The sequence below is a fragment of the Heliangelus exortis genome, chromosome 16 (genome assembly GCF_036169615.1).
Source record: "Heliangelus exortis chromosome 16, bHelExo1.hap1, whole genome shotgun sequence".
NCBI classification, from domain to species: domain Eukaryota; kingdom Metazoa; phylum Chordata; class Aves; order Apodiformes; family Trochilidae; genus Heliangelus; species Heliangelus exortis.
In genome coordinates, this window is record NC_092437.1 from 544,028 (window position 1) to 568,834 (window position 24,807).

Sequence of the window (24,807 nt, forward strand, 5' to 3'; positions counted from 1 at the left end):
GTGTTTTGCAGTCTCAGTCGTTCGGATTTTGGGGCCCTTTGAGCAATATTGGAGAATGGCTGCCGAGGGCCGGTAGATTCGAGGTTTGTGGTCAAAGACAAAGCCGTAGGCCGATCGTTGGTGGTGCTGTGGGTGGGGTACCATGTGAGGGTTAGGGCCAGCCAAAGTTTTCAGTGGTCACGCTTTGCATGTGTTTTGCAGTCTCAGTCGTTTGGATTTTGGGGCCCTTTGAGCAATATTGGAGAATGGCTGCCGAGGGCCGATAGATTCGAGGTTTATGGTCAAAGACAAAGCCGTAGGCCGATCGTTGGTGGTGCTGTGGGTGGGGTACCATGTGAGGGTTAGGGCCAGCCACAGTTTTCAGTGGTCACTCTTTGCATGTGTTTTGCAGTCTCAGTCGTTCGGATTTTTGGGGCCCTTTGAGCAATATTGGAGAATGGCTGCCGAGGGCCGGTAGATTCGAGGTTTGTGGTCAAACGCAAAGCTGTAGGCCGATCGTTGGTGGTGCTGTGGGTGGGGTACCATGTGAGGGTTAGGGCCAGCCAAAGTTTTCAGTGGTCACTCTTTGCATGTTTTTTGCAGTCTCAGTCGTTCGGATTTTGGGGCCCTTTGAGCAATATTGGAGAATGGCTGCCGAGGGCCGGTAGATTCGAGGTTTGTGGTCAAAGGCAAAGCCGTAGGCCGATCGTTGGTGGTGCTGTGGGTGGGGTACCATGTGAGGGTTAGGGCCAGCCAAAGTTTTCAGTGGTCACTCTTTGCATGTGGTTCGCAGTCTCAGTCGTTCGGATTTTGGGGCCCTTTGAGCAATATTGGAGAATGGCTGCCGAGGGCCGGTAGATTCGAGGTTTGTGGTCAAAGGCAAAGCCGTAGGCCGATCGTTGGTGGTGCTGTGGGTGGGGTACCATGTGAGGGTTAGGGCCAGCCAAAGTTGTCAGTGGTCACGCTTTGCATGTGTTTTGCAGTCTCAGTCGTTCGGATTTTGGGGCCCTTTGAGCAATATTGGAGAATGGCTGCCGAGGGCCGGTAGATTCGAGGTTTGTGGTCAAAGACAAAGCCGTAGGCCGATCGTTGGTGGTGCTGTGGGTAGGGTACCATGTGAGGGTTAGGGCCAGCCAAAGTTTTCAGTGGTCACGCTTTGCATGTGTTTTGCAGTCTCAGTCGTTTGTATTTTGGAGCCCTTTGAGAAATATTGGAGAATGGCTGCCGAGGGCCGATAGATTCGAGGTTTGTGGTCAAAGACAAAGCCGTAGGCCGATCGTTGGTGGTGCTGTGGGTGGGGTACCATGTGAGGGTTAGGGCCAGCCAAAGTTTTCAGTGGTCACTCTTTGCATGTGTTTTGCAGTCTCAGTCGTTCGGATTTTTGGGGCCCTTTGAGCAATATTGGAGAATGGCTGCCGAGGGCGGGTAGATTCGAGGTTTGTGGTCAAAGGCAAAGCCGTAGGCTGATCGTTGGTGGTGCTGTGGGTGGGGTACCATGTGAGGGTTAGGGCCAGCCAAAGTTTTCAGTGGTCACTCTTTGCATGTGGTTCGCAGTCTCAGTCGTTCGGATTTTGGGGCCCTTTGAGCAATATTGGAGAATGGCTGCCGAGGGCCGGTAGATTCGAGGTTTGTGGTCAAAGGCAAAGCCGTAGGCCGATCGTTGGTGGTGCTGTGGGTGGGGTACCATGTGAGGGTTAGGGCCAGCCAAAGTTTTCAGTGGTCACTCTTTGCATGTGTTTTGCAGTCTCAGTCGTTCGGATTTTGGGGCCCTTTGAGCAATATTGGAGAATGGCTGCCGAGGGCCGGTAGATTCGTGGTTTGTGGTCAAAGGCAAAGCCGTAGGCCGATCGTTGGTGGTGCTGTGGGTGGGGTACCATGTGAGGGTTAGGGCCAGCCAAAGTTTTCAGTGGTCACTCTTTGCATGTGTTTTGCAGTCTCAGTCGTTCGGATTTTGGGGCCCTTTGAGCAATATTGGAGAATGGCTGCCGAGGGCTGGTAGATTCGAGGTTTGTGGTCAAAAAGGGAAAGCCGTAGGCCGATCGTTGGTGGTGCTGTGGGTGGGGTACCATGTGAGGGTTAGGGCCAGCCAAAGTTTTCAGTGGTCACTCTTTGCATGTGTTTTGCAGTCTCAGTCGTTCGGATTTTGGAGCCCTTTGAGCAATATTGGAGAATGGCTGCCGAGGGCTGGTAGATTCGAGGTTTGTGGTCAAAGGCAAAGCCGTAGGCCGATCGTTGGTGGTGCTGTGGGTGGGGTACCATGTGAGGGTTAGGGCCAGCCAAAGTTTTCAGTGGTCACTCTTTGCATGTGTTTTGCAGTCTCAGTCGTTCGGATTTTGGGGCCCTTTGAGCAATATTGGAGAATGGCTGCCGAAGGCCGGTAGATTCGAGGTTTGTGGTCAAAGGCAAAGCCGTAGGCCGATCGTTGGTGGTGCTGTGGGTGGGGTACCATGTGAGGGTTAGGGCCAGCCAAAGTTTTCAGTGGTCACTCTTTGCATGTGTTTTGCAGTCTCAGTCGTTTGTATTTTGGAGCCCTTTTAGAAATATTGGAGAATGGCTGCCGAGGGCCGATAGATTCGAGGTTTGTGGTCAAAGACAAAGCCGTAGGCCGATCGTTGGTGGTGCTGTGGGTGGGGTACCATGTGAGGGTTAGGGCCAGCCAAAGTTTTCAGTGGTCACTCTTTGCATGTGTTTTGCAGTCTCAGTCGTTCGGATTTTTGGGGCCCTTTGAGCAATATTGGAGAATGGCTGCCGAGGGCCGGTAGATTCGAGGTTTGTGGTCAAAGGCAAAGCCGTAGGCCGATCGTTGGTGGTGCTGTGGGTGGGGTACCATGTGAGGGTTAGGGCCAGCCAAAGTTTTCAGTGGTCACTCTTTGCATGTGTTTTGCAGTCTCAGTCGTTCGGATTTTGGGGCCCTTTGAGCAATATTGGAGAATGGCTGCCGAGGGCCGGTAGATTCGAGGTTTGTGGTCAAAGACAAAGCCGTAGGCCGATCGTTGGTGGTGCTGTGGGTGGGGTACCATGTGAGGGTTAGGGCCAGCCAAAGTTTTCAGTGGTCACGCTTTGCATGTGTTTTGCAGTCTCAGTCGTTCGGATTTTGGGGCCCTTTGAGCAATATTGGAGAATGGCTGCCGAGGGCCGGTAGATTCGAGGTTTGTGGTCAAAGACAAAGCCGTAGGCCGATCGTTGGTGGTGCTGTGGGTGGGGTACCATGTGAGGGTTAGGGCCAGCCACAGTTTTCAGTGGTCACTCTTTGCATGTGTTTTGCAGTCTCAGTCGTTCGGATTTTTGGGGCCCTTTGAGCAATATTGGAGAATGGCTGCCGAGGGCCGGTAGATTCGAGGTTTGTGGTCAAACGCAAAGCTGTAGGCCGATCGTTGGTGGTGCTGTGGGTGGGGTACCATGTGAGGGTTAGGGCCAGCCAAAGTTTTCAGTGGTCACTCTTTGCATGTTTTTTGCAGTCTCAGTCGTTCGGATTTTGGGGCCCTTTGAGCAATATTGGAGAATGGCTGCCGAGGGCCGGTAGATGCGAGGTTTGTGGTCAAACGCAAAGCCGTAGGCCGATCGTTGGTGGTGCTGTGGGTGGGGTACCATGTGAGGGTTAGGGCCAGCCAAAGTTTTCAGTGGTCACTCTTTGCATGTGTTTTGCAGTCTCAGTCGTTCGGATTTTGGGGCCCTTTGAGCAATATTGGAGAATGGCTGCCGAGGGCCGGTAGATTCGAGGTTTGTGGTCAAAGGCAAAGCCGTAGGCCGATCGTTGGTGGTGCTGTGGGTGGGGTACCATGTGAGGGTTAGGGCCAGCCAAAGTTGTCAGTGGTCACGCTTTGCATGTGTTTTGCAGTCTCAGTTGTTCGGATTTTGGGGCCCTTTGATCAATATTGGAGAATGGCTGCCGAGGGCCGGTAGATTCGAGGTTTGTGGTCAAAAAGGGAAAGCCGTAGGCCGATCGTTGGTGGTGCTGTGGGTGGGGTACCATGTGAGGGTTAGGGCCAGCCAAAGTTTTCAGTGGTCACTCTTTGCATGTGTTTTGCAGTCTCAGTCGTTCGGATTTTGGAGCCCTTTGAGCAATATTGGAGAATGGCTGCCGAGGGCCGGTAGATTCGAGGTTTGTGGTCAAAGGCAAAGCCGTAGGCCGATCGTTGGTGGTGCTGTGGGTGGGGTACCATGTGAGGGTTAGGGCCAGCCAAAGTTTTCAGTGGTCACTCTTTGCATGTGTTTTGCAGTCTCAGTCGTTCAGATTTATGGGCCCTTTGAGCAAAATTGGAGAATGGCTGCCGAAGGCCGGTAGATTCGAGGTTTGTGGTCAAAGGCAAAGCCGTAGGCCGATCGTTGGTGGTGCTGTGGGTGGGGTACCATGTGAGGGTTAGGGCCAGCCAAAGTTTTCAGTGGTCACTCTTTGCATGTGTTTTGCAGTCTCAGTCGTTTGTATTTTGGAGCCCTTTGAGAAATATTGGAGAATGGCTGCCGAGGGCCGATAGATTCGAGGTTTGTGGTCAAAGACAAAGCCGTAGGCCGATCGTTGGTGGTGCTGTGGGTGGGGTACCATGTGAGGGTTAGGGCCAGCCAAAGTTTTCAGTGGTCACTCTTTGCATGTGTTTTGCAGTCTCAGTCGTTCGGATTTTTGGGGCCCTTTGAGCAATATTGGAGAATGGCTGCCGAGGGCCGGTAGATTCGAGGTTTGTGGTCAAAGGCAAAGCCGTAGGCCGATCGTTGGTGGTGCTGTGGGTGGGGTACCATGTGAGGGTCAGGGCCAGCCAAAGTTTTCAGTGGTCACTCTTTGCATGTGTTTTGCAGTCTCAGTCGTTCGGATTTTGGGGCCCTTTGAGCAATATTGGAGAATGGCTGCCGAGGGCCGGTAGATTCGAGGTTTGTGGTCAAAGACAAAGCCGTAGGCCGATCGTTGGTGGTGCTGTGGGTGGGGTACCATGTGAGGGTTAGGGCCAGCCAAAGTTTTCAGTGGTCACGCTTTGCATGTGTTTTGCAGTCTCAGTCGTTTGGATTTTGGGGCCCTTTGAGCAATATTGGAGAATGGCTGCCGAGGGCCGATAGATTCGAGGTTTATGGTCAAAGACAAAGCCGTAGGCCGATCGTTGGTGGTGCTGTGGGTGGGGTACCATGTGAGGGTTAGGGCCAGCCACAGTTTTCAGTGGTCACTCTTTGCATGTGTTTTGCAGTCTCAGTCGTTCGGATTTTTGGGGCCCTTTGAGCAATATTGGAGAATGGCTGCCGAGGGCCGGTAGATTCGAGGTTTGTGGTCAAACGCAAAGCTGTAGGCCGATCGTTGGTGGTGCTGTGGGTGGGGTACCATGTGAGGGTTAGGGCCAGCCAAAGTTTTCAGTGGTCACTCTTTGCATGTTTTTTGCAGTCTCAGTCGTTCGGATTTTGGGGCCCTTTGAGCAATATTGGAGAATGGCTGCCGAGGGCGGGTAGATTCGAGGTTTGTGGTCAAAGGCAAAGCCGTAGGCCGATCGTTGGTGGTGCTGTGGGTGGGGTACCATGTGAGGGTTAGGGCCAGCCAAAGTTGTCAGTGGTCACGCTTTGCATGTGTTTTGCAGTCTCAGTCGTTCGGATTTTGGGGCCCTTTGAGCAATATTGGAGAATGGCTGCCGAGGGCCGGTAGATTCGAGGTTTGTGGTCAAAGACAAAGCCGTAGGCCGATCGTTGGTGGTGCTGTGGGTAGGGTACCATGTGAGGGTTAGGGCCAGCCAAAGTTTTCAGTGGTCACGCTTTGCATGTGTTTTGCAGTCTCAGTCGTTTGTATTTTGGAGCCCTTTGAGAAATATTGGAGAATGGCTGCCGAGGGCCGATAGATTCGAGGTTTGTGGTCAAAGACAAAGCCGTAGGCCGATCGTTGGTGGTGCTGTGGGTGGGGTACCGTGTGAGGGTTAGGGCCAGCCAAAGTTTTCAGTGGTCACTCTTTGCATGTGTTTTGCAGTCTCAGTCGTTCGGATTTTTGGGGCCCTTTGAGCAATATTGGAGAATGGCTGCCGAGGGCGGGTAGATTCGAGGTTTGTGGTCAAAGGCAAAGCCGTAGGCTGATCGTTGGTGGTGCTGTGGGTGGGGTACCATGTGAGGGTTAGGGCCAGCCAAAGTTTTCAGTGGTCACTCTTTGCATGTGGTTCGCAGTCTCAGTCGTTCGGATTTTGGGGCCCTTTGAGCAATATTGGAGAATGGCTGCCGAGGGCCGGTAGATTCGAGGTTTGTGGTCAAAGGCAAAGCCGTAGGCCGATCGTTGGTGGTGCTGTGGGTGGGGTACCATGTGAGGGTTAGGGCCAGCCAAAGTTTTCAGTGGTCACTCTTTGCATGTGTTTTGCAGTCTCAGTCGTTCGGATTTTGGGGCCCTTTGAGCAATATTGGAGAATGGCTGCCGAGGGCCGGTAGATTCGTGGTTTGTGGTCAAAGGCAAAGCCGTAGGCCGATCGTTGGTGGTGCTGTGGGTGGGGTACCATGTGAGGGTTAGGGCCAGCCAAAGTTTTCAGTGGTCACTCTTTGCATGTGTTTTGCAGTCTCAGTCGTTCGGATTTTGGGGCCCTTTGAGCAATATTGGAGAATGGCTGCCGAGGGCTGGTAGATTCGAGGTTTGTGGTCAAAAAGGGAAAGCCGTAGGCCGATCGTTGGTGGTGCTGTGGGTGGGGTACCATGTGAGGGTTAGGGCCAGCCAAAGTTTTCAGTGGTCACTCTTTGCATGTGTTTTGCAGTCTCAGTCGTTCGGATTTTGGAGCCCTTTGAGCAATATTGGAGAATGGCTGCCGAGGGCTGGTAGATTCGAGGTTTGTGGTCAAAGGCAAAGCCGTAGGCCGATCGTTGGTGGTGCTGTGGGTGGGGTACCATGTGAGGGTTAGGGCCAGCCAAAGTTTTCAGTGGTCACTCTTTGCATGTGTTTTGCAGTCTCAGTCGTTCGGATTTTGGGGCCCTTTGAGCAATATTGGAGAATGGCTGCCGAAGGCCGGTAGATTCGAGGTTTGTGGTCAAAGGCAAAGCCGTAGGCCGATCGTTGGTGGTGCTGTGGGTGGGGTACCATGTGAGGGTTAGGGCCAGCCAAAGTTTTCAGTGGTCACTCTTTGCATGTGTTTTGCAGTCTCAGTCGTTTGTATTTTGGAGCCCTTTTAGAAATATTGGAGAATGGCTGCCGAGGGCCGATAGATTCGAGGTTTGTGGTCAAAGACAAAGCCGTAGGCCGATCGTTGGTGGTGCTGTGGGTGGGGTACCATGTGAGGGTTAGGGCCAGCCAAAGTTTTCAGTGGTCACTCTTTGCATGTGTTTTGCAGTCTCAGTCGTTCGGATTTTTGGGGCCCTTTGAGCAATATTGGAGAATGGCTGCCGAGGGCCGGTAGATTCGAGGTTTGTGGTCAAAGGCAAAGCCGTAGGCCGATCGTTGGTGGTGCTGTGGGTGGGGTACCATGTGAGGGTTAGGGCCAGCCAAAGTTTTCAGTGGTCACTCTTTGCATGTGTTTTGCAGTCTCAGTCGTTCGGATTTTGGGGCCCTTTGAGCAATATTGGAGAATGGCTGCCGAGGGCCGGTAGATTCGAGGTTTGTGGTCAAAGACAAAGCCGTAGGCCGATCGTTGGTGGTGCTGTGGGTGGGGTACCATGTGAGGGTTAGGGCCAGCCAAAGTTTTCAGTGGTCACGCTTTGCATGTGTTTTGCAGTCTCAGTCGTTTGGATTTTGGGGCCCTTTGAGCAATATTGGAGAATGGCTGCCGAGGGCCGATAGATTCGAGGTTTGTGGTCAAAGACAAAGCCGTAGGCCGATCGTTGGTGGTGCTGTGGGTGGGGTACCATGTGAGGGTTAGGGCCAGCCACAGTTTTCAGTGGTCACTCTTTGCATGTGTTTTGCAGTCTCAGTCGTTCGGATTTTTGGGGCCCTTTGAGCAATATTGGAGAATGGCTGCCGAGGGCCGGTAGATTCGAGGTTTGTGGTCAAACGCAAAGCTGTAGGCCGATCGTTGGTGGTGCTGTGGGTGGGGTACCATGTGAGGGTTAGGGCCAGCCAAAGTTTTCAGTGGTCACTCTTTGCATGTTTTTTGCAGTCTCAGTCGTTCGGATTTTGGGGCCCTTTGAGCAATATTGGAGAATGGCTGCCGAGGGCCGGTAGATGCGAGGTTTGTGGTCAAACGCAAAGCCGTAGGCCGATCGTTGGTGGTGCTGTGGGTGGGGTACCATGTGAGGGTTAGGGCCAGCCAAAGTTTTCAGTGGTCACTCTTTGCATGTGTTTTGCAGTCTCAGTCGTTCGGATTTTGGGGCCCTTTGAGCAATATTGGAGAATGGCTGCCGAGGGCCGGTAGATTCGAGGTTTGTGGTCAAAGGCAAAGCCGTAGGCCGATCGTTGGTGGTGCTGTGGGTGGGGTACCATGTGAGGGTTAGGGCCAGCCAAAGTTGTCAGTGGTCACGCTTTGCATGTGTTTTGCAGTCTCAGTTGTTCGGATTTTGGGGCCCTTTGATCAATATTGGAGAATGGCTGCCGAGGGCCGGTAGATTCGAGGTTTGTGGTCAAAGGCAAAGCCGTAGGCCGATCGTTGGTGGTGCTGTGGGTGGGGTACCATGTGAGGGTTAGGGCCAGCCAAAGTTTTCAGTGGTCACGCTTTGCATGTGTTTTGCAGTCTCAGTCGTTTGTATTTTGGAGCCCTTTGAGAAATATTGGAGAATGGCTGCCGAGGGCCGATAGATTCGAGGTTTGTGGTCAAAGACAAAGCCGTAGGCCGATCGTTGGTGGTGCTGTGGGTGGGGTACCATGTGAGGGTTAGGGCCAGCCAAAGTTTTCAGTGGTCACTCTTTGCATGTGTTTTGCAGTCTCAGTCGTTCGGATTTTTGGGGCCCTTTGAGCAATATTGGAGAATGGCTGCCGAGGGCCGGTAGATTCGAGGTTTGTGGTCAAACGCAAAGCCGTAGGCCGAACGTTGGTGGTGCTGTGGGTGGGGTACCATGTGAGGGTTAGGGCCAGCCAAAGTTTTCAGTGGTCACTCTTTGCATGTGGTTCGCAGTCTCAGTCGTTCGGATTTTGGGGCCCTTTGAGCAATATTGGAGAATGGCTGCCGAGGGCCGGTAGATTCGAGGTTTGTGGTCAAAGGCAAAGCCGTAGGCCGATCGTTGGTGGTGCTGTGGGTGGGGTACCATGTGAGGGTTAGGGCCAGCCAAAGTTTTCAGTGGTCACTCTTTGCATGTGTTTTGCAGTCTCAGTCGTTCGGATTTTTGGGGCCCTTTGAGCAATATTGGAGAATGGCTGCCGAGGGCCGGTAGATTCGAGGTTTGTGGTCAAACGCAAAGCCGTAGGCCGATCGTTGGTGGTGCTGTGGGTGGGGTACCATGTGAGGGTTAGGGCCAGCCAAAGTTTTCAGTGGTCACTCTTTGCATGTGGTTCGCAGTCTCAGTCGTTCGGATTTTGGGGCCCTTTGAGCAATATTGGAGAATGGCTGCCGAGGGCCGGTAGATTCGAGGTTTGTGGTCAAAGGCAAAGCCGTAGGCCGATCGTTGGTGGTGCTGTGGGTGGGGTACCATGTGAGGGTTAGGGCCAGCCAAAGTTTTCAGTGGTCACTCTTTGCATGTGTTTTGCATTCTCAGTCGTTCGGATTTTGGGGCCCCACAGAGCAATATTGGAGAATGGCTGCCGAGGGCCGGTAGATTCGTGGTTTGTGGTCAAAGGCAAAGCCGTAGGCCGATCGTTGGTGGTGCTGTGGGTGGGGTACCATGTGAGGGTTAGGGCCAGCCAAAGTTTTCAGTGGTCACTCTTTGCATGTGTTTTGCAGTCTCAGTCGTTCGGATTTTGGGGCCCTTTGAGCAATATTGGAGAATGGCTGCCGAGGGCTGGTAGATTCGAGGTTTGTGGTCAAAAAGGGAAAGCCGTAGGCCGATCGTTGGTGGTGCTGTGGGTGGGGTACCATGTGAGGGTTAGGGCCAGCCAAAGTTTTCAGTGGTCACTCTTTGCATGTGTTTTGCAGTCTCAGTCGTTCGGATTTTGGAGCCCTTTGAGCAATATTGGAGAATGGCTGCCGAGGGCCGGTAGATTCGAGGTTTGTGGTCAAAGGCAAAGCCGTAGGCCGATCGTTGGTGGTGCTGTGGGTGGGGTACCATGTGAGGGTTAGGGCCAGCCAAAGTTTTCAGTGGTCACTCTTTGCATGTGTTTTGCAGTCTCAGTCGTTCGGATTTTGGGGCCCTTTGAGCAAAATTGGAGAATGGCTGCCGAAGGCCGGTAGATTCGAGGTTTGTGGTCAAAGGCAAAGCCGTAGGCCGATCGTTGGTGGTGCTGTGGGTGGGGTACCATGTGAGGGTTAGGGCCAGCCAAAGTTTTCAGTGGTCACTCTTTGCATGTGTTTTGCATTCTCAGTCGTTCGGATTTTGGGGCCCCACAGAGCAATATTGGAGAATGGCTGCCGAGGGCCGGTAGATTCGTGGTTTGTGGTCAAACGCAAAGCCGTAGGCCGATCGTTGGTGGTGCTGTGGGTGGGGTACCATGTGAGGGTTAGGGCCAGCCAAAGTTTTCAGTGGTCATTCTTTGCATGTGTTTTGCAGTCTCAGTCGTTCGGATTTTTGGGGCCCTTTGAGCAATATTGGAGAATGGCTGCCGAGGGCCGGTAGATTCGAGGTTTGTGGTCAAAGGCAAAGCCGTAGGCCGATCGTTGGTGGTGCTGTGGGTGGGGTACCATGTGAGGGTTAGGGCCAGCCAAAGTTTTCAGTGGTCACTCTTTGCATGTGTTTTGCATTCTCAGTCGTTCGGATTTTGGGGCCCCACAGAGCAATATTGGAGAATGGCTGCCGAGGGCCGGTAGATTCGTGGTTTGTGGTCAAACGCAAAGCCGTAGGCCGATCGTTGGTGGTGCTGTGGGTGGGGTACCATGTGAGGGTTAGGGCCAGCCAAAGTTTTCAGTGGTCACTCTTTGCATGTGTTTTGCAGTCTCAGTCGTTCGGATTTTGGGGCCCTTTGAGCAATATTGGAGAATGGCTGCCGAGGGCTGGTAGATTCGAGGTTTGTGGTCAAAAAGGGAAAGCCGTAGGCCGATCGTTGGTGGTGCTGTGGGTGGGGTACCATGTGAGGGTTAGGGCCAGCCAAAGTTTTCAGTGGTCACTCTTTGCATGTGTTTTGCAGTCTCAGTCGTTCGGATTTTGGAGCCCTTTGAGCAATATTGGAGAATGGCTGCCGAGGGCCGGTAGATTCGAGGTTTGTGGTCAAAGGCAAAGCCGTAGGCCGATCGTTGGTGGTGCTGTGGGTGGGGTACCATGTGAGGGTTAGGGCCAGCCAAAGTTTTCAGTGGTCACTCTTTGCATGTGTTTTGCAGTCTCAGTCGTTCGGATTTTGGGGCCCTTTGAGCAAAATTGGAGAATGGCTGCCGAAGGCCGGTAGATTCGAGGTTTGTGGTCAAAGGCAAAGCCGTAGGCCGATCGTTGGTGGTGCTGTGGGTGGGGTACCATGTGAGGGTTAGGGCCAGCCAAAGTTTTCAGTGGTCACTCTTTGCATGTGTTTTGCAGTCTCAGTCGTTTGTATTTTGGAGCCCTTTGAGAAATATTGGAGAATGGCTGCCGAGGGCCGATAGATTCGAGGTTTGTGGTCAAAGGCAAAGCCGTAGGCCGATCGTTGGTGGTGCTGTGGGTGGGGTACCATGTGAGGGTTAGGGCCAGCCAAAGTTTTCAGTGGTCATTCTTTGCATGTGTTTTGCAGTCTCAGTCGTTCGGATTTTTGGGGCCCTTTGAGCAATATTGGAGAATGGCTGCCGAGGGCCGGTAGATTCGAGGTTTGTGGTCAAAGGCAAAGCCGTAGGCCGATCGTTGGTGGTGCTGTGGGTGGGGTACCATGTGAGGGTTAGGGCCAGCCAAAGTTTTCAGTGGTCACTCTTTGCATGTGTTTTGCAGTCTCAGTCGTTCGGATTTTGGGGCCCTTTGAGCAATATTGGAGAATGGCTCCGAGGGCCGGTAGATTCGAGGTTTGTGGTCAAAGACAAAGACGTAGGCCGATCGTTGGTGGTGCTGTGGGTGGGGTACCATGTGAGGGTTAGGGCCAGCCAAAGTTTTCAGTGGTCACTCTTTGCATGTGTTTTGCAGTCTCAGTCGTTCGGATTTTGGGGCCCTTTGAGCAAAATTGGAGAATGGCTGCCGAAGGCCGGTAGATTCGAGGTTTGTGGTCAAAGGCAAAGCCGTAGGCCGATCGTTGGTGGTGCTGTGGGTGGGGTACCATGTGAGGGTTAGGGCCAGCCAAAGTTTTCAGTGGTCACTCTTTGCATGTGTTTTGCAGTCTCAGTCGTTTGTATTTTGGAGCCCTTTGAGAAATATTGGAGAATGGCTGCCGAGGGCCGGTAGATGCGAGGTTTGTGGTCAAACGCAAAGCCGTAGGCCGATCGTTGGTGGTGCTGTGGGTGGGGTACCATGTGAGGGTTAGGGCCAGCCGAAGTTTTCAGTGGTCACTCTTTGCATGTGTTTTGCAGTCTCAGTCGTTCGGATTTTGGGGCCCTTTGAGCAATATTGGAGAATGGCTGCCGAGGGCCGGTAGATTCGAGGTTTGTGGTCAAAGGCAAAGCCGTAGGCCGATCGTTGGTGGTGCTGTGGGTGGGGTACCATGTGAGGGTTAGGGCCAGCCAAAGTTGTCAGTGGTCACGCTTTGCATGTGTTTTGCAGTCTCAGTCGTTCGGATTTTGGGGCCCTTTGAGCAATATTGGAGAATGGCTGCCGAGGGCCGGTAGATTCGAGGTTTGTGGTCAAAGGCAAAGCCGTAGGCCGATCGTTGGTGGTGCTGTGGGTGGGGTACCATGTGAGGGTTAGGGCCAGCCAAAGTTTTCAGTGGTCACTCTTTGCATGTGGTTCGCAGTCTCAGTCGTTCGGATTTTGGGGCCCCACAGAGCAATATTGGAGAATGGCTGCCGAGGGCCGGTAGATTCGAGGTTTGTGGTCAAAGGCAAAGCCGTAGGCCGATCGTTGGTGGTGCTGTGGGTGGGGTACCATGTGAGGGTTAGGGCCAGCCAAAGTTTTCAGTGGTCACTCTTTGCATGTGTTTTGCAGTCTCAGTCGTTCGGATTTTTGGGGCCCTTTGAGCAATATTGGAGAATGGCTGCCGAGGGCCGGTAGATTCGAGGTTTGTGGTCAAACGCAAAGCCGTAGGCCGATCGTTGGTGGTGCTGTGGGTGGGGTACCATGTGAGGGTTAGGGCCAGCCAAAGTTTTCAGTGGTCACTCTTTGCATGTGGTTCGCAGTCTCAGTCGTTCGGATTTTGGGGCCCTTTGAGCAATATTGGAGAATGGCTGCCGAGGGCCGGTAGATTCGAGGTTTGTGGTCAAAGGCAAAGCCGTAGGCCGATCGTTGGTGGTGCTGTGGGTGGGGTACCATGTGAGGGTTAGGGCCAGCCAAAGTTTTCAGTGGTCACTCTTTGCATGTGTTTTGCATTCTCAGTCGTTCGGATTTTGGGGCCCCACAGAGCAATATTGGAGAATGGCTGCCGAGGGCCGGTAGATTCGTGGTTTGTGGTCAAACGCAAAGCCGTAGGCCGATCGTTGGTGGTGCTGTGGGTGGGGTACCATGTGAGGGTTAGGGCCAGCCAAAGTTTTCAGTGGTCACTCTTTGCATGTGTTTTGCAGTCTCAGTCGTTCGGATTTTGGGGCCCTTTGAGCAATATTGGAGAATGGCTGCCGAGGGCTGGTAGATTCGAGGTTTGTGGTCAAAAAGGGAAAGCCGTAGGCCGATCGTTGGTGGTGCTGTGGGTGGGGTACCATGTGAGGGTTAGGGCCAGCCAAAGTTTTCAGTGGTCACTCTTTGCATGTGTTTTGCAGTCTCAGTCGTTCGGATTTTGGAGCCCTTTGAGCAATATTGGAGAATGACTGCCGAGGGCCGGTAGATTCGAGGTTTGTGGTCAAAGGCAAAGCCGTAGGCCGATCGTTGGTGGTGCTGTGGGTGGGGTACCATGTGAGGGTTAGGGCCAGCCAAAGTTTTCAGTGGTCACTCTTTGCATGTGTTTTGCAGTCTCAGTCGTTCGGATTTTGGGGCCCTTTGAGCAAAATTGGAGAATGGCTGCCGAAGGCCGGTAGATTCGAGGTTTGTGGTCAAAGGCAAAGCCGTAGGCCGATCGTTGGTGGTGCTGTGGGTGGGGTACCATGTGAGGGTTAGGGCCAGCCAAAGTTTTCAGTGGTCACTCTTTGCATGTGTTTTGCAGTCTCAGTCGTTTGTATTTTGGAGCCCTTTGAGAAATATTCGAGAATGGCTGCCGAGGGCCGATAGATTCGAGGTTTGTGGTCAAAGGCAAAGCCGTAGGCCGATCGTTGGTGGTGCTGTGGGTGGGGTACCATGTGAGGGTTAGGGCCAGCCAAAGTTTTCAGTGGTCATTCTTTGCATGTGTTTTGCAGTCTCAGTCGTTCGGATTTTTGGGGCCCTTTGAGCAATATTGGAGAATGGCTGCCGAGGGCCGGTAGATTCGAGGTTTGTGGTCAAAGGCAAAGCCGTAGGCCGATCGTTGGTGGTGCTGTGGGTGGGGTACCATGTGAGGGTTAGGGCCAGCCAAAGTTTTCAGTGGTCACTCTTTGCATGTGTTTTGCAGTCTCAGTCGTTTGGATTTTGGGGCCCTTTGAGAAATATTGGAGAATGGCTGCCGAGGGCCGGTAGATTCGAGGTTTGTGGTCAAACGCAAAGCCGTAGGCCTATCGTTGGTGGTGCTGTGGGTGGGGTACCATGTGAGGGTTAGGGCCAGCCAAAGTTTTCAGTGGTCACTCTTTGCATATGTTTTGCAGTCTCAGTCGTTCGGATTTTTGGGGCCCTTTGAGCAATATTGGAGAATGGCTGCCGAGGGCCGGTAGATTCGAGGTTTGTGGTCAAAGGCAAAGCCGTAGGCCGATCGTTGGTGGTGCTGTGGGTGGGGTACCATGTGAGGGTTAGGGCCAGCCAAAGTTTTCAGTGGTCACTCTTTGCATGTGTTTTGCACTCTCAGTCGTTCGGATTTTGGGGCCCTTTGAGCAATATTGGAGAATGGCTGCCGAGGGCCGGTAGATTCGAGGTTTGTGGTCAAACGCAAAGCCGTAGGCCGATCGTTGGTGGTGCTGTGGGTGGGGTACCATGTGAGGGTTAGGGCCAGCCAAAGTTGTCAGTGGTCACGCTTTGCATGTGTTTTGCAGTCTCAGTCGTTCGGATTTTGGGGCCCTTTGAGCAATATTGGAAAATGGCTGCCGAGGGCCGGTAGATTCGAGTTTTGTGGTCAAAGGCAAAGCCGTAGGCCGATCGTTGGTGGTGCTGTGGGTGGGGTACCATGTGAGGGTTAGGGCCAGCCAAAGTTTTCAGTGGTCACTCTTTGCATGTGGTTCGCAGTCTCAGTCGTTCGGATTTTGGGGCCCTTTGAGCAATATTGGAGAATGGCTGCCGAGGGCCGGTAGATTCGAGGTTTGTGGTCAAAGGCAAAGCCGTAGGCCGATCGTTGGTGGTGCTGTGGGTGGGGTACCATGTGAGGGTTAGGGCCAGCCAAAGTTGTCAGTGGTCACACTTTGCATGTGTTTTGCAGTCTCAGTCGTTCGGATTTTGGGGCCCTTTGAGCAATATTGGAGAATGGCTGCCGAGGGCCGGTAGATTCGAGGTTTGTGGTCAAAGGCAAAGCCGTAGGCCGATCGTTGGTGGTGCTGTGGGTGGGGTACCATGTGAGGGTTAGGGCCAGCCAAAGTTTTCAGTGGTCACTCTTTGCATGTGGTTCGCAGTCTCAGTCGTTCGGATTTTGGGGCCCCACAGAGCAATATTGGAGAATGGCTGCCGAGGGCCGGTAGATTCGAGGTTTGTGGTCAAAGGCAAAGCCGTAGGCCGATCGTTGGTGGTGCTGTGGGTGGGGTACCATGTGAGGGTTAGGGCCAGCCAAAGTTGTCATTGGTCACGCTTTGCATGTGTTTTGCAGTCTCAGTCGTTCGGATTTTGGGGCCCTTTGAGCAATATTGGAGAATGGCTGCTGAGGGCCGGTAGATTCGAGGTTTGTGGTCAAAGGCAAAGCCGTAGGCCGATCGTTGGTGGTGCTGTGGGTGGGGTACCATGTGAGGGTTAGGGCCAGCCAAAGTTTTCAGTGGTCACTCTTTGCATGTGGTTCGCAGTCTCAGTCGTTCGGATTTTGGGGCCCTTTGAGCAATATTGGAGAATGGCTGCCGAGGGCCGGTAGATTCGAGGTTTGTGGTCAAAGGCAAAGCCGTAGGCCGATCGTTGGTGGTGCTGTGGGTGGGGTACCATGTGAGGGTTAGGGCCAGCCAAAGTTTTCAGTGGTCACTCTTTGCATGTGTTTTGCAGTCTCAGTCGTTCGGATTTTGGGGCCCTTTGAGCAATATTGGAGAATGGCTGCCGAGGGCCGGTAGATTCGAGGTTTGTGGTCAAACGCAAAGCCGTAGGCCGATCGTTGGTGGTGCTGTGGGTGGGGTACCATGTGAGGGTTAAGGCCAGCCAAAGTTTTCAGTGGTCACTCTTTGCGTGTGTTTTGCAGTCTCAGTCGTTCGGATTTTGGGGCCCTTTGAGCAATATTGGAGAATGGCTGCCGAGGGCCGGTAGATTCGAGGTTTGTGGTCAAAGGCAAAGCCGTAGGCCGATCGTTGGTGGTGCTGTGGGTGGGGTACCATGTGAGGGTTAGGGCCAGCCAAAGTTTTCAGTGGTCACTCTTTGCATGTGGTTCGCAGTCTCAGTCGTTCGGATTTTGGGGCCCTTTGAGCAATATTGGAGAATGGCTGCCGAGGGCCGGTAGATTCGAGGTTTGTGGTCAAAGGCAAAGCCGTAGGCCGATCGTTGGTGGTGCTGTGGGTGGGGTACCATGTGAGGGTTAGGGCCAGCCAAAGTTTTCAGTGGTCACTCTTTGCATGTGTTTTGCATTCTCAGTCGTTCGGATTTTGGGGCCCCACAGAGCAATATTGGAGAATGGCTGCCGAGGGCCGGTAGATTCGAGGTTTGTGGTCAAACGCAAAGCCGTAGGCCGATCGTTGGTGGTGCTGTGGGTGGGGTACCATGTGAGGGTTAGGGCCAGCCAAAGTTTTCAGTGGTCACTCTTTGCATGTGTTTTGCAGTCTCAGTCATTCGGATTTTGGGGCCCTTTGAGCAATATTGGAGAATGGCTGCCGAGGGCTGGTAGATTCGAGGTTTGTGGTCAAAAAGGGAAAGCCGTAGGCCGATCGTTGGTGGTGCTGTGGGTGGGGTACCATGTGAGGGTTAGGGCCAGCCAAAGTTGTCAGTGGTCACGCTTTGCATGTGTTTTGCAGTCTCAGTCGTTCGGATTTTGGGGCCCTTTGAGCAATATTGGAAAATGGCTGCCGAGGGCCGGTAGATTCGAGTTTTGTGGTCAAAGGCAAAGCCGTAGGCCGATCGTTGGTGGTGCTGTGGGTGGGGTACCATGTGAGGGTTAGGGCCAGCCAAAGTTTTCAGTGGTCACTCTTTGCATGTGGTTCGCAGTCTCAGTCGTTCGGATTTTGGGGCCCTTTGAGCAATATTGGAGAATGGCTGCCGAGGGCCGGTAGATTCGAGGTTTGTGGTCAAAGGCAAAGCCGTAGGCCGATCGTTGGTGGTGCTGTGGGTGGGGTACCATGTGAGGGTTAGGGCCAGCCAAAGTTGTCAGTGGTCACACTTTGCATGTGTTTTGCAGTCTCAGTCGTTCGGATTTTGGGGCCCTTTGAGCAATATTGGAGAATGGCTGCCGAGGGCCGGTAGATTCGAGGTTTGTGGTCAAAGGCAAAGCCGTAGGCCGATCGTTGGTGGTGCTGTGGGTGGGGTACCATGTGAGGGTTAGGGCCAGCCAAAGTTTTCAGTGGTCACTCTTTGCATGTGGTTCGCAGTCTCAGTCGTTCGGATTTTGGGGCCCCACAGAGCAATATTGGAGAATGGCTGCCGAGGGCCGGTAGATTCGAGGTTTGTGGTCAAAGGCAAAGCCGTAGGCCGATCGTTGGTGGTGCTGTGGGTGGGGTACCATGTGAGGGTTAGGGCCAGCCAAAGTTGTCATTGGTCACGCTTTGCATGTGTTTTGCAGTCTCAGTCGTTCGGATTTTGGGGCCCTTTGAGCAATATTGGAGAATGGCTGCTGAGGGCCGGTAGATTCGAGGTTTGTGGTCAAAGGCAAAGCCGTAGGCCGATCGTTGGTGGTGCTGTGGGTGGGGTACCATGTGAGGGTTAGGGCCAGCCAAAGTTTTCAGTGGTCACTCTTTGCATGTGGTTCGCAGTCTCAGTCGTTCGGATTTTGGGGCCCTTTGAGCAATATTGGAGAATGGCTGCCGAGGGCCGGTAGATTCGAGGTTTGTGGTCAAACGCAAAGCCGTAGGCCGATCGTTGGTGGTGCTGTGGGTGGGGTACCATGTGAGGGTTAGGGCCAGCCAAAGTTTTCAGTGGTCACTCTTTGCATGTGTTTTGCAGTCTCAGTCATTCGGATTTTGGGGCCCTTTGAGCAATATTGGAGAATGGCTGCCGAGGGCCGGTAGATTCGAGGTTTGTGGTCAAACGCAAAGCCGTAGGCCGATCGTTGGTGGTGCTGTGGGTGGGGTACCATGTGAGGGTTAAGGCCAGCCAAAGTTTTCAGTGGTCACTCTTTGCGTGTGTTTTGCAGTCTCAGTCGTTCGGATTTTGGGGCCCTTTGAGCAATATTGGAGAATGGCTGCCGAGGGCCGGTAGATTCGCGGTTTGTGGTCAAAGGCAAAGCCGTAGGCCGATCGTTGGTGGTGCTGTGGGTGGGGTACCATGTGAGGGTTAGGGCCAGCCAAAGTTTTCAGTGGTCACTCTTTGCATGTGGTTCGCAGTCTCAGTCGTTCGGATTTTGGGGCCCTTTGAGCAATATTGGAGAATGGCTGCCGAGGGCCGGTAGATTCGAGGTTTGTGGTCAAAGGCAAAGCCGTAGGCCGATCGTTGGTGGTGCTGTGGGTGGGGTACCATGTGAGGGTTAGGGCCAGCCAAAGTTTTCAGTGGTCACTCTTTGCATGTGTTTTGCATTCTCAGTCGTTCGGATTTTGGGGCCCCACAGAGCAATATTGGAGAATGGCTGCCGAGGGCCGGTAGATTCGAGGTTTGTGGTCAAAGGCAAAGCCGTAGGCCGATCGTTGGTGGTGCTGTGGGTGGGGTACCATGTGAGGGTTAGGGCCAGCCAAAGTTGTCATTGGTCACGCTTTGCATGTGTTTTGCAGTCTCAGTCGTTCGGATTTTGGGGCCCTTTGAGCAATATTGGAGAATGGCTGCTGAGGGCCGGTAGATTCGAGGTTTGTGGTCAAAGGCAAAGCCGTAGGCCGATCGTTGGTGGTGCTGTGGGTGGGGTACCATGTGAGGGTTAGGGCCAGCCAAAGTTTTCAGTGGTCACTCTTTGCATGTGGTTCGCAGTCTCAGTCGTTCGGATTTTGGGGCCCTTTGAGCAATATTGGAGAATGGCTGCCGAGGGCCGGTAGATTCGAGGTTTGTGGTCAAAGGCAAAGCCGTAGGCCGATCGTTGGTGGTGCTGTGGGTGGGGTACCATGTGAGGGTTAGGGCCAGCCAAAGTTTTCAGTGGTCACTCTTTGCATGTGTTTTGCAGTCTCAGTCGTTCGGATTTTGGGGCCCTTTGAGCAATATTGGAGAATGGCTGCCGAGGGCCGGTAGATTCGAGGTTTGTGGTCAAACGCAAAGCCGTAGGCCGATCGTTGGTGGTGCTGTGGGTGGGGTACCATGTGAGGGTTAAGGCCAGCCAAAGTTTTCAGTGGTCACTCTTTGCGTGTGTTTTGCAGTCTCAGTCGTTCGGATTTTGGGGCCCTTTGAGCAATATTGGAGAATGGCTGCCGAGGGCCGGTAGATTCGAGGTTTGTGGTCAAAGGCAAAGCCGTAGGCCGATCGTTGGTGGTGCTGTGGGTGGGGTACCATGTGAGGGTTAGGGCCAGCCAAAGTTTTCAGTGGTCACTCTTTGCATGTGGTTCGCAGTCTCAGTCGTTCGGATTTTGGGGCCCTTTGAGCAATATTGGAGAATGGCTGCCGAGGGCCGGTAGATTCGAGGTTTGTGGTCAAAGGCAAAGCCGTAGGCCGATCGTTGGTGGTGCTGTGGGTGGGGTACCATGTGAGGGTTAGGGCCAGCCAAAGTTTTCAGTGGTCACTCTTTGCATGTGTTTTGCATTCTCAGTCGTTCGGATTTTGGGGCCCCACAGAGCAATATTGGAGAATGGCTGCCGAGGGCCGGTAGATTCGAGGTTTGTGGTCAAACGCAAAGCCGTAGGCCGATCGTTGGTGGTGCTGTGGGTGGGGTACCATGTGAGGGTTAGGGCCAGCCAAAGTTTTCAGTGGTCACTCTTTGCATGTGTTTTGCAGTCTCAGTCATTCGGATTTTGGGGCCCTTTGAGCAATATTGGAGAATGGCTGCCGAGGGCTGGTAGATTCGAGGTTTGTGGTCAAAAAGGGAAAGCCGTAGGCCGATCGTTGGTGGTGCTGTGGGTGGGGTACCATGTGAGGGTTAGGGCCAGCCAAAGTTGTCAGTGGTCACGCTTTGCATGTGTTTTGCAGTCTCAGTCGTTCGGATTTTGGGGCCCTTTGAGCAATATTGGAAAATGGCTGCCGAGGGCCGGTAGATTCGAGTTTTGTGGTCAAAGGCAAAGCCGTAGGCCGATCGTTGGTGGTGCTGTGGGTGGGGTACCATGTGAGGGTTAGGGCCAGCCAAAGTTTTCAGTGGTCACTCTTTGCATGTGGTTCGCAGTCTCAGTCGTTCGGATTTTGGGGCCCTTTGAGCAATATTGGAGAATGGCTGCCGAGGGCCGGTAGATTCGAGGTTTGTGGTCAAAGGCAAAGCCGTAGGCCGATCGTTGGTGGTGCTGTGGGTGGGGTACCATGTGAGGGTTAGGGCCAGCCAAAGTTGTCAGTGGTCACACTTTGCATGTGTTTTGCAGTCTCAGTCGTTCGGATTTTGGGGCCCTTTGAGCAATATTGGAGAATGGCTGCCGAGGGCCGGTAGATTCGAGGTTTGTGGTCAAAGGCAAAGCCGTAGGCCGATCGTTGGTGGTGCTGTGGGTGGGGTACCATGTGAGGGTTAGGGCCAGCCAAAGTTTTCAGTGGTCACTCTTTGCATGTGGTTCGCAGTCTCAGTCGTTCGGATTTTGGGGCCCCACAGAGCAATATTGGAGAATGGCTGCCGAGGGCCGGTAGATTCGAGGTTTGTGGTCAAAGGCAAAGCCGTAGGCCGATCGTTGGTGGTGCTGTGGGTGGGGTACCATGTGAGGGTTAGGGCCAGCCAAAGTTGTCATTGGTCACGCTTTGCATGTGTTTTGCAGTCTCAGTCGTTCGGATTTTGGGGCCCTTTGAGCAATATTGGAGAATGGCTGCTGAGGGCCGGTAGATTCGAGGTTTGTGGTCAAAGGCAAAGCCGTAGGCCGATCGTTGGTGGTGCTGTGGGTGGGGTACCATGTGAGGGTTAGGGCCAGCCAAAGTTTTCAGTGGTCACTCTTTGCATGTGGTTCGCAGTCTCAGTCGTTCGGATTTTGGGGCCCTTTGAGCAATATTGGAGAATGGCTGCCGAGGGCCGGTAGATTCGAGGTTTGTGGTCAAAGGCAAAGCCGTAGGCCGATCGTTGGTGGTGCTGTGGGTGGGGTACCATGTGAGGGTTAGGGCCAGCCAAAGTTTTCAGTGGTCACTCTTTGCATGTGTTTTGCATTCTCAGTCGTTCGGATTTTGGGGCCCCACAGAGCAATATTGGAAAATGGCTGCCGAGGGCCGGTAGATTCGTGGTTTGTGGTCAAACGCAAAGCCGTAGGCCGATCGTTGGTGGTGCTGTGGGTGGGGTACCATGTGAGGGTTAGGGCCAGCCAAAGTTTTCAGTGGTCACTCTTTGCATGTGTTTTGCAGTCTCAGTCGTTCGGATTTTGGGGCCCTTTGAGCAATATTGGAGAATGGCTGCCGAGGGCTGGTAGATTCGAGGTTTGTGGTCAAAAAGGGAAAGCCGTAGGCCGATCGTTGGTGGTGCTGTGGGTGGGGTACCATGTGAGGGTTAGGGCCAGCCAAAGTTTTCAGTGGTCACTCTTTGCATGTGTTTTGCAGTCTCAGTCGTTCGGATTTTGGAGCCCTTTGAGCAATATTGGAGAATGGCTGCCGAGGGCCGGTAGATTCGAGGTTTGTGGTCAAAGGCAAAGCCGTAGGCCGATCGTTGGTGGTGCTGTGGGTGGGGTACCATGTGAGGGTTAGGGCCAGCCAAAGTTTTCAGTGGTCACTCTTTGCATGTGTTTTGCAGTCTCAGTCGTTCGGATTTTGGGGCCCTTTGAGCAAAATTGGAGAATGGCTGCCGAAGGCCGGTAGATTCGAGGTTTGTGGTCAAAGGCAAAGCCGTAGGCCGATCGTTGGTGGTGCTGTGGGTGGGGTACCATGTGAGGGTTAGGGCCAGCCAAAGTTTTCAGTGGTCACTCTTTGCATGTGTTTTGCAGTCTCAGTCGTTTGTATTTTGGAGCCCTTTGAGAAATATTGGAGAATGGCTGCCGAGGGCCGATAGATTCGAGGTTTGTGGTCAAAGGCAAAGCCGTAGGCCGATCGTTGGTGGTGCTGTGGGTGGGGTACCATGTGAGGGTTAGGGCCAGCCAAAGTTTTCAGTGGTCATTCTTTGCATGTGTTTTGCAGTCTCAGTCGTTCGGATTTTTGGGGCCCTTTGAGCAATATTGGAGAATGGCTGCCGAGGGCCGGTAGATTCGAGGTTTGTGGTCAAAGGCAAAGCCGTAGGCCGATCGTTGGTGGTGCTGTGGGTGGGGTACCATGTGAGGGTTAGGGCCAGCCAAAGTTTTCAGTGGTCACTCTTTGCATGTGTTTTGCAGTCTCAGTCGTTCGGATTTTGGGGCCCTTTGAGCAATATTGGAGAATGGCTCCGAGGGCCGGTAGATTCGAGGTTTGTGGTCAAAGACAAAGCCGTAGGCCGATCGTTGGTGGTGCTGTGGGTGGGGTACCATGTGAGGGTTAGGGCCAGCCAAAGTTTTCAGTGGTCACTCTTTGCATGTGTTTTGCAGTCTCAGTCGTTCGGATTTTGGGGCCCTTTGAGCAATATTGGAGAATGGCTGCCGAGGGCCGGTAGATTCGAGGTTTGTGGTCAAACGCAAAGCCGTAGGCCGATCGTTGGTGGTGCTGTGGGTGGGGTACCATGTGAGGGTTAAGGCCAGCCAAAGTTTTCAGTGGTCACTCTTTGCGTGTGTTTTGCAGTCTCAGTCGTTCGGATTTTGGGGCCCTTTGAGCAATATTGGAGAATGGCTGCCGAGGGCCGGTAGATTCGAGGTTTGTGGTCAAAGGCAAAGCCGTAGGCCGATCGTTGGTGGTGCTGTGGGTGGGGTACCATGTGAGGGTTAGGGCCAGCCAAAGTTTTCAGTGGTCACTCTTTGCATGTGGTTCGCAGTCTCAGTCGTTCGGATTTTGGGGCCCTTTGAGCAATATTGGAGAATGGCTGCCGAGGGCCGGTAGATTCGAGGTTTGTGGTCAAAGGCAAAGCCGTAGGCCGATCGTTGGTGGTGCTGTGGGTGGGGTACCATGTGAGGGTTAGGGCCAGCCAAAGTTTTCAGTGGTCACTCTTTGCATGTGTTTTGCATTCTCAGTCGTTCGGATTTTGGGGCCCCACAGAGCAATATTGGAGAATGGCTGCCGAGGGCCGGTAGATTCGAGGTTTGTGGTCAAACGCAAAGCCGTAGGCCGATCGTTGGTGGTGCTGTGGGTGGGGTACCATGTGAGGGTTAGGGCCAGCCAAAGTTTTCAGTGGTCATTCTTTGCATGTGTTTTGCAGTCTCAGTCATTCGGATTTTGGGGCCCTTTGAGCAATATTGGAGAATGGCTGCCGAGGGCTGGTAGATTCGAGGTTTGTGGTCAAAAAGGGAAAGCCGTAGGCCGATCGTTGGTGGTGCTGTGGGTGGGATACCATGTGAGGGTTAGGGCCAGCCAAAGTTTTCAGTGGTCACGCTTTGCATGTGTTTTGCAGTCTCAGTCGTTCGGATTTTGGGGCCCTTTGAGCAATATTGGAGAATGGCTGCCGAGGGCTGGTATATTCGAGGTTTGTGGTCAAAGGCAAAGCCGTAGGCCGATCGTTGGTGGTGCTGTGGGTGGGGTACCATGTGAGGGTTAGGGCCAGCCAAAGTTGTCAGTGGTCACGCTTTGCATGTGTTTTGCAGTCTCAGTCGTTCGGATTTTGGGGCCCTTTGAGCAATATTGGAAAATGGCTGCCGAGGGCCGGTAGATTCGAGTTTTGTGGTCAAAGGCAAAGCCGTAGGCCGATCGTTGGTGGTGCTGTGGGTGGGGTACCATGTGAGGGTTAGGGCCAGCCAAAGTTTTCAGTGGTCACTCTTTGCATGTGGTTCGCAGTCTCAGTCGTTCGGATTTTGGGGCCCTTTGAGCAATATTGGAGAATGGCTGCCGAGGGCCGGTAGATTCGAGGTTTGTGGTCAAAGGCAAAGCCGTAGGCCGATCGTTGGTGGTGCTGTGGGTGGGGTACCATGTGAGGGTTAGGGCCAGCCAAAGTTGTCAGTGGTCACACTTTGCATGTGTTTTGCAGTCTCAGTCGTTCGGATTTTGGGGCCCTTTGAGCAATATTGGAGAATGGCTGCCGAGGGCCGGTAGATTCGAGGTTTGTGGTCAAAGGCAAAGCCGTAGGCCGATCGTTGGTGGTGCTGTGGGTGGGGTACCATGTGAGGGTTAGGGCCAGCCAAAGTTTTCAGTGGTCACTCTTTGCATGTGGTTCGCAGTCTCAGTCGTTCGGATTTTGGGGCCCCACAGAGCAATATTGGAGAATGGCTGCCGAGGGCCGGTAGATTCGAGGTTTGTGGTCAAAGGCAAAGCCGTAGGCCGATCGTTGGTGGTGCTGTGGGTGGGGTACCATGTGAGGGTTAGGGCCAGCCAAAGTTGTCATTGGTCACGCTTTGCATGTGTTTTGCAGTCTCAGTCGTTCGGATTTTGGGGCCCTTTGAGCAATATTGGAGAATG